The sequence below is a fragment of the Anolis carolinensis genome, chromosome 4, assembly GCF_035594765.1.
Source record: "Anolis carolinensis isolate JA03-04 chromosome 4, rAnoCar3.1.pri, whole genome shotgun sequence".
Taxonomy (NCBI): domain Eukaryota; kingdom Metazoa; phylum Chordata; class Lepidosauria; order Squamata; family Dactyloidae; genus Anolis; species Anolis carolinensis.
Window position 1 is genome coordinate 92692502 of NC_085844.1, and position 7812 is coordinate 92700313.

Below are 7812 nucleotides of genomic sequence, written 5' to 3' on the forward strand. Positions count from 1 at the left end.
AAACTTGCTGAGTTACTTATGACTAAGAAAAAAGTAATCCTACATAAGTCTAATCAGAAATAAATCTTACTGAATTCTGTGGAACTTACTCCCTGGTAAGTGGCTAAACTATGATAACTACTTAAAAAATCAAGCTTCACATAATAATTGGGAAACTGCTCAGAGAGTTTTAAGAATATTTACCAGTATATACTTGAAACTTTAATTACTTCTTATCCTAGAATCGGTGAATTATCTTTCTGAAACCTCTAAAACAGTATGATCTAAATGGAAAATGTAGCTCAACCTAAGCACTGGTAGAAAGAAAATATAAATTGCCAATGTAAGGCCAATGTAAAGCTGTTATTTGGTTCTAGTACATACAAAAAAGCCATTACAGTCATGTTCCATCTCCACGTGTTCTAGTCTATTTTCAAAGTGTGACCAATGTTAATAACACCATGAGTTTGGCACAAGCAAAACTTGTTTTGGCAAAGACCAACTCATATTTTTAGTGCACATTACTTCAGCAATAAAACCTATAACTGTGAAATTCAACATAAAATAAAACCAATTCCACTTTCCTCTACATGAGTGAAACATGAAGTGAAATTGATTTTACTTGCCTAAATCCTACACCAATCTTATCTAGAAGGGTTTTTGGATTAAGCGGATGCAACAAAAATAAGGAAGCATCGTGTTACACCCTTAAACATCAACAAATGGTTAAGGCACATGTTTCTTTCTGTTCGATGAAGTAGAGTCAGCTTCATGAGAGCTTGCATTATTTGTGGGTTAATTTTTAAAGAACCAAAATAATGCTGTTAGAGGACCTTCTTCCCCATGGAAGTACACAATAGCAACAACTACAACAATTACCACAACAATACAATGCAGCAAATATGCTCCAACACTGACATAATATGTTCTCAGTGACCAACTTCAATTCACACTTCATTTCTATTTCACCAGGCAATTTGTCTGATCATGTTGTTGAACATGAACTCCCCTATCCCAGGAGTCAAATTATGAAATTGAGAAACTTGGAACCACAGTGAAGAGGTCCACAGGTGACAGGAGAAGCTCAGGAGCAGCTACCGGTGCCTAGGAAACTTTTAGATTTTTTTTTAGCAATCATCTCTCCTTTTTAATCAGTTACATTATTTCTAACCCTTTAATAAACTGAGTTATCCTTAACTTTTGCTTCTTTGTAACTCTTGCCACCTCTCTGAATACTTTTTTCGCCCACTTCCGCATCCCCCCATTCTCTTCCTTTCCCCCACGTTAACCACCCTCTCACCTCCCTGAACCCCCTCGCCAACCTCCCGCCTCTGTGGGTGCCCCGGTTCCCCTATTAACCTCTGTGGGTGCCCCTGTTTCCTCTATTAACCATATTTCCTATTCTGCTTGCACTGTATTCACCTAACCTTTGCCCCAATAACCCCATGTCAACTCTAACCTCCCCTTCGGATACCAATACCTACCCATTCACTGGGTTTCCCCCGGTTTCTGCTGATCTTTTGTATATGTCTTCCCCTTCCCTGTGAATATCAATTGAAACTACCTAGTCGCTGGGTTCCATTGATATCCACGGGCCCATTTGTGTGTGTACATTTATTATATTATACTTTATGTTTCTATATAAAATCCTTTTTTGAGAAGTATGCCACCGACCAAGACCTCTAGCAAAAGACTCAAAGAGCTGAAGTTGTAGTCCAGTGCTCAAACCAATATACCATGCTAGTTTTAATACTGGCACCAATAGCCTAATATTAGCAAAGCACTTGCAGTGCTCTGCCAAGAATTGTGAGACATTGTTCTTCAACTCATACAATGCATTCCTGCATACACAGTGCTAGTTGACTGTATACAAGAAAAGCCTAGAAAAGAGATAGGTAACTAGTATTCAGATTCTTAAAGACCAAGCTTCCGTTTTTTACAGACAAGCACTTTAAGAAGTAAAATTCCTCTATCTTCATATTAAAACTGCAATCTATAAACATTTCTTCCTAGTAATTATTCCGTCCAATAATCTATGCAGACTGATGCCAGTTTGTGAGCCATCCGCTGCTAATCTAGGGAACTATGTGAACATGATGATGTGTACAAATATAGTACTAGTCCCTGACAAATTGGGAAGGGGAATTAGTCTGCTGTATCAATTAATTTGACATGCATTCGCTTGGGGAATATAAAAATATGATTAACTATTGTTTTAACAGTTTTAGTAGCAAGGTCTGAAGAGCCCTATCCTTGAGCACCAAAACCTCCATTCAGAATAGTTCACACAATCTTTGGCAGCAGCTTTTAAAGGAGAGTCATGGGGCTGCTTTGGGAAGGATACTAGCTAAGATTCACTGAGCCCAGCCAATATTTTCTGAATTAATGGGCAGGAATTGCAAAACCTCAAGGACTGGCAAAGCACACTGTTGGCTTGCATTTGCGTTCTTGAACAGAACTCACTTTATCTTCCTATGCTTCCTCAGCAATTAGCTTTGCATGCATGAAAAAATGTTACCCATAACAAAGAATTTTATAATATAGCCTCATTAAAAATCATTGTTTGTATTCAAAATAATCTTCAACATTTAACACTATAAGTAAATTTTGTAAAGTGAGAACGCTTTGATATATGTAAATACACACAGAGCACTGAACCGTTTCACACGCATATCACTGAAGAAAGAAAGAAGTGATGAGTGGAGTGCCGCAGGGTTCCACCCTAGGCCCGATTCTGTTCAACATATTTATTAATGATTTAGATGAAGGGTTAGAAGGCATGATCATCAAGTTTGACACCAAATTGGGAGGGATAGCTAATACTCCAGAAGATAGGAACAGAATTCAAAACGATCTTAATAGATTAAAGAGATGGGCCAAAACTAATAAAATGAAGTTCAACAGAGACAAATGCAAGATACCCTACTTAGGCAGAAAAAATCAAGTGCAAAGATGCAGAATGGGAGACGCATGGTTTGACAGCAGTATGTGGGGAAAAGATCATGGAGTCCTCGTGGACAACAAGTTAAACATTAGCCAACAATGTGACGCGGCGGCTAAAAAAGCCAATGGGATTTTGGCCTGCATCAATAGGAGTATAGTGTCTAGATCCAGGGAAGTCATGCTACCCCTCTATTCTGCCTTGGTCAGACCACACCTGGAATACTGTGTCCAATTCTGGGCACCACAATTTAAGGGAGATGTCAATAAGCTGGAATGTGTCCAGAGGAGGGCGACTAAAATGCTGAAGGGTCTGGAGAACAAGCCCTATGAGAAGCAGCTTAAATACCTGGACATGTTTAGCCTGGAAGAGAAGGCTGAGAAGAGACGTGATAGTCGTGTATAAATACATGAATGAAGACATAGGGAGGAGAGAACAAGGTTGTTTTCTGCTGCCCTGAAGACTAGGACATGGAACAACCGCTTCAAACTACAGGAAAGGGGATTCCACCTGAACATTAGGAAGAACTTCCTAACTGTGAGAGCTGTTCAGCAGTGGAACTCTCTGCTCCGGAGTATGATGGAGGCTCCTTCTTTGGAGGCTTTTAAACAGAGTCTGGATGGCCATCCGTTGGGGATGCTTTGAATGCAATTTTCCTGCTTCTTGGCAGGGGGTTGGACTGGATGCCCACAAGGTCTGTTCCATCTCTATGATTCTATAAAATACACACCTGTCTAACTGTGTTCCTATAGCAAAAGAATAAGATAAATACTGCAGCTAAAGAGGGCATAAGATTGTTTCTGAATTTCACATGCACAGAAACACGCCCATTCTAGGATATTTTAAAAACTGAACCACAAAGGATAAAATACAGCACAAGTAATACGCCAGTCCAAAACAGAACCAGGGGGCACTGGCAAACCCCAAGAAGTCTGAGGAAGGGCTAAGGGCTACTAAAGTGCTAGATGTATGAAAACCAAGAGATCTGATGCACTGTAATGTGGCATACAATTAAAGGGTCCTTAAAATTTTCATTGATTATGTGGTGAGGGGAGGACTTTGTTCATTTTCAGCTATGCAGGTTGAGCACCATTTAGCTGAAAACCAAAATCTGAAATACAGTAGTCTCACTTATCCAACATAAAAGGGCCAGCAGAACGTTGGATAAGTGAAAATGTTGGATAATAAGGATGGATTAAGGAAAAGCCTATTAAATGTCAAATTACATTATGATTTTACAAATGAAACACCAAAACAGCATGTTTTACAACAAATCGACAGAAAAAGCAGTTTAATACGTGGTAACGTTATGTAGTAATTACTGTATTTACTAATTTAGTACCAAAACATCACAGTGTATTGAAAACATTGACTACAAAAACATTGAGTACTAAAAGGCAGACTGTATTGGATAATCCAGAATGTTGGATAAGCAAATGTTGGATAAGTGAGACTCTACTGTACTACAAAAGCATCCAGATGGGTGGTTGAAATAGTGACTTTTTTTGCTTTCAGATAATTCAATGTTCATGCACAAAATCATTAAAAGTGTTGTGTATAACATTACTTTCAGGCTGTGCATATAATATGTGTGTGATACATACATGCATGTCATGTTTAGGGTTGGATCCCACCTCCAATTTTGCAGTTTAATAAACTTTTCCCCATGTTTTTATGATAGAAACAATTAGGAAATTACATTTATGACCCACGAACAAAAATCATGTTACACAGTGTTATCAAACCCTCAAAAGTCAGAACTGCACATGTGGAAGGCCTGTATCTTCAAGAGGAGTGTAACCCTATCCAGCACAAGTTGGATCCCTATTCCCTGGTCTGTCTTCTGTACCTCTGTCTAGTCTGGATTAAGTTTCAATTAATATTATTATTATTATCATCATCATTTGGTGGCCATCCTCTGAACATGTTCCAGTTTGTCAATAATAATAATAATAATAATAATAATAATAATAATAATAATAATAATAATAAAATAATAAAACTTTATTTATACCCCGCCACCATCTCCCCAGCGGGGACTCGGGGCGGCTAACATGGGGCCATGCCCAAAGCAATACAATATAATAAAATATAAAACAGCATATCATAACATAATTAAAAATAATACAATACAATACATAATAATAAACATCACATCAAGAAATCAAGAAACAGTCAACTGGGTTCCCCAGAATTGGAGGCCCACTCAATTCCTATTCCTACTTCAACAGCATGGCAATATTGACTACTGAGTCTCTTGCTGGGTAGGATGCAGGTTAAAAAACCTCTCATGATGTTACTCCAGTTATGTGCATCAAACATGGTCTCATGACATCCATGCTATAATTATGCTCCTGTCTCTGCTGGCACACATCTAACTGGGAATGAAATCTACATATTCTTTAGCAGCCATGCACATGTGTCAGGGCTTCCCCGCTGGCTAGGTTCACTAAACAAGGTTCCCTGTGTGTTTAGGAATGACTCCCAAATACCCTAAAGGCACCCTACATAGGGTCAGCTCTATTATTTATTTATTTATTTCCCACATTTGTACCCTGCCCTTCTCACCCCAAAGTGGGACGCATGGCGGCCTCACAACAGATAGAAATTCAATGCCGACAACATACAATTCCAAAAATAACATTTGCAATTAAAACCAAGTAATTAAAACATCAATTACTAAAACATTAATTAAAATCAAACAAATTCAAATCATAGTCCAAGGTCTGTCCATTTGTCAATCACATTAAAATTACTCTCATTATTGCATTGCTACAATTACTGCTCGAATACTTGGTCCCACAGCCATAATTTAAGTTTTTTCCTAAAGGACAGAAGGGAGGGACTGCTCTGATTTCACTGGGGAGGGAGTTCCACAGACAAGGGGCCACCACTGAGAAGGCCTTGTCTTTCGTCCCACCAGTCATGCTTGTGAGCGTGGTGGGATGGAGAGCAGGGCCTCCCCGGACTATCTTAACCTCCGAAGTATACTATAGATGTCCATCTGTTCGGACAGGTAAGCTGTGCTGGAACTGTGTAGGGCTTTATAGGCTACTAGCTGTGCCCAGCCACGCATTGCTGTGGCTAGGACTTAATTTTTCTTTTCTTTTTGTTGTATGAACGTAGAGGCGTGGATGAGAGGTTGTACTGTCAATTTTCGAGGTTGTGGGGCATTTAGTTTAGTTGTTTTGTCCGGTGCCGTGATTCCATTACCCTTTTATATATATAGATAGCCATCAATTTGAATTGTGCTCTGTAGCAGACTGACAGCCAGTGGAGCTGATGTAACAGGAAAGTTGTATGCTCCTTGTATGTCATTCCGATGAGTAATCTGGCTGCCACCCATTGGACTATTTGAAGCTTCCAGGCAGTTTTCAAAGGCAACCCCACATAGAATGCGTTGCAGCAGTCTATTCAGGATGCAACAAGAGCGTGGACCACCGTGGCCAAGTCTGACTTTCCAAGGTAAAGGTGCAACTGGCGCACAAGTTTTAATTGTGCAAAAGCTCCCCTAGCCACCACCGAGACCTTGGGTTCCAGGCTCAACAATGAATCTAGACTCACTCCCAGGCTGCAAACCTGTGTCTTCAGGGGGAGTGTAACCCCGTCTAGCATAGGCTGTAACCCTATACCCTGTTTGGCCTTACGACTGACCAGGAATACTTCTGTCTTGTCTGGATTCAATTTCAATTTGTTCGCCCTCATTCAGACTGTCCATTTCAGAACCTGAACAGCCTCCTTAGTAACAGGTGGAAAGGAATGATAGAACTGAACATCACCTGCATACAGGTGACATCGAACTCCAAAATTCCAGATGATCTCTCCCAACAGCTTCATGTAGATGCTAAACAACATGGGGACAATACGGAACCATGCGGGGCCCCACAAGATAATGACTAGTGTCGCGCTGATGTCCCCAACAACACCTTCTGAGAATAACCCTCCAGAAAGGGCCGGAGCCACTGCAAAACAGTATCTCCAGTAGCCCTAGTTAGTACTTGTATGGAAGTACTATTTGTTTGTCCTCATCCAGTCAATTACAGATAACAAGCACAGGTTTAGGGTCAGGACAGCGTTCTTGGCTTTAGGTGGAAAGTAGTAGAGTTGGTTGTTATCCACATATTGGTGGCATAATATCCCAAGGAACCTAATTATGTGAATGCAGACGCTACAGAATCCGAAATCCAAAACACTTCTGTTTCCCAGCACTTCAAGCAAGGGATGCTTTACCTGTAGATAACAACCCCTGCCACCTTTCTCAGAATATTAAGGTATGAATAGCCCAGCTACACTCCCGCCCTTGGGGCTCCCTACCAGCCATTCAATGCTCCCTTTTCCAACCTGTGAACCCCGTCTGGCTTTCCTCAAAATGGCTCCCCTTTTTCAAAGACCTCTTCTTTTCCTTCTTCTTCGTCTTCCAACCAGCACCAAAGCACCAGGTGCGATTCCTCCTCCTTCCTGCCCCTCCCCTCGCCCTCATTGTTGGGACCCTCCTCTTGTTTTTCTCACAGCCGCCATTAACAGACCTTGCGCTGGCCCCTCCGTCCGTGTCGCTCGCCTCAGCCACCCTGGACAGCCGCCTCGCTTCCCCTTCTTCCGCCTCGCGGGGCTGCCAATCATAACTCACGCCAAGCCACTACCCCCTCCCCTCCCTCAAGGAGAGGCTCGCGCACCCCAAAGCCGCCTCAGCCAATAGCATCACACCAGCCAACTCTTTCCTCCTCCCCTCATTGTACCTCGCGCCACCAAACGGGGTTAGTCCGAGCCAACCGCCGCCTTTCCGCGAGCCCACGCTGAACCGCGCATGCGTCCTGCAGGCTTGGCTTCTTTTTTTTTCCCCCTCTTTGAGACGTTTTGTACGCTAAGGAGGGCCGTTCCCGCTGAACCACGCC

At 41.6% G+C, this 7812-nt stretch overlaps 1 protein-coding gene across 4 annotated transcripts in view; it reads right to left on the reverse strand.

Moving 5' to 3' along the window:
• gpsm2 (G protein signaling modulator 2) overlaps positions 1-7792 on the reverse strand; it is a 44853-nt gene extending 37061 nt beyond the window's left edge. The window contains exon 1 of one of the 4 annotated variants that reach the window (XM_008115039.3): positions 7657-7792. The gene's annotated coding sequence lies outside the window, so the exon portion shown is untranslated. Of the gene's footprint in view, positions 1-7261; positions 7391-7446; positions 7614-7656 lie in introns of those variants that run through there. The other 3 variants (XM_016995209.2, XM_008115038.3, XM_003223597.4) reach the window with 3 other exon arrangements.
• Between the last annotated feature and the right edge of the window lie 20 nt (positions 7793-7812).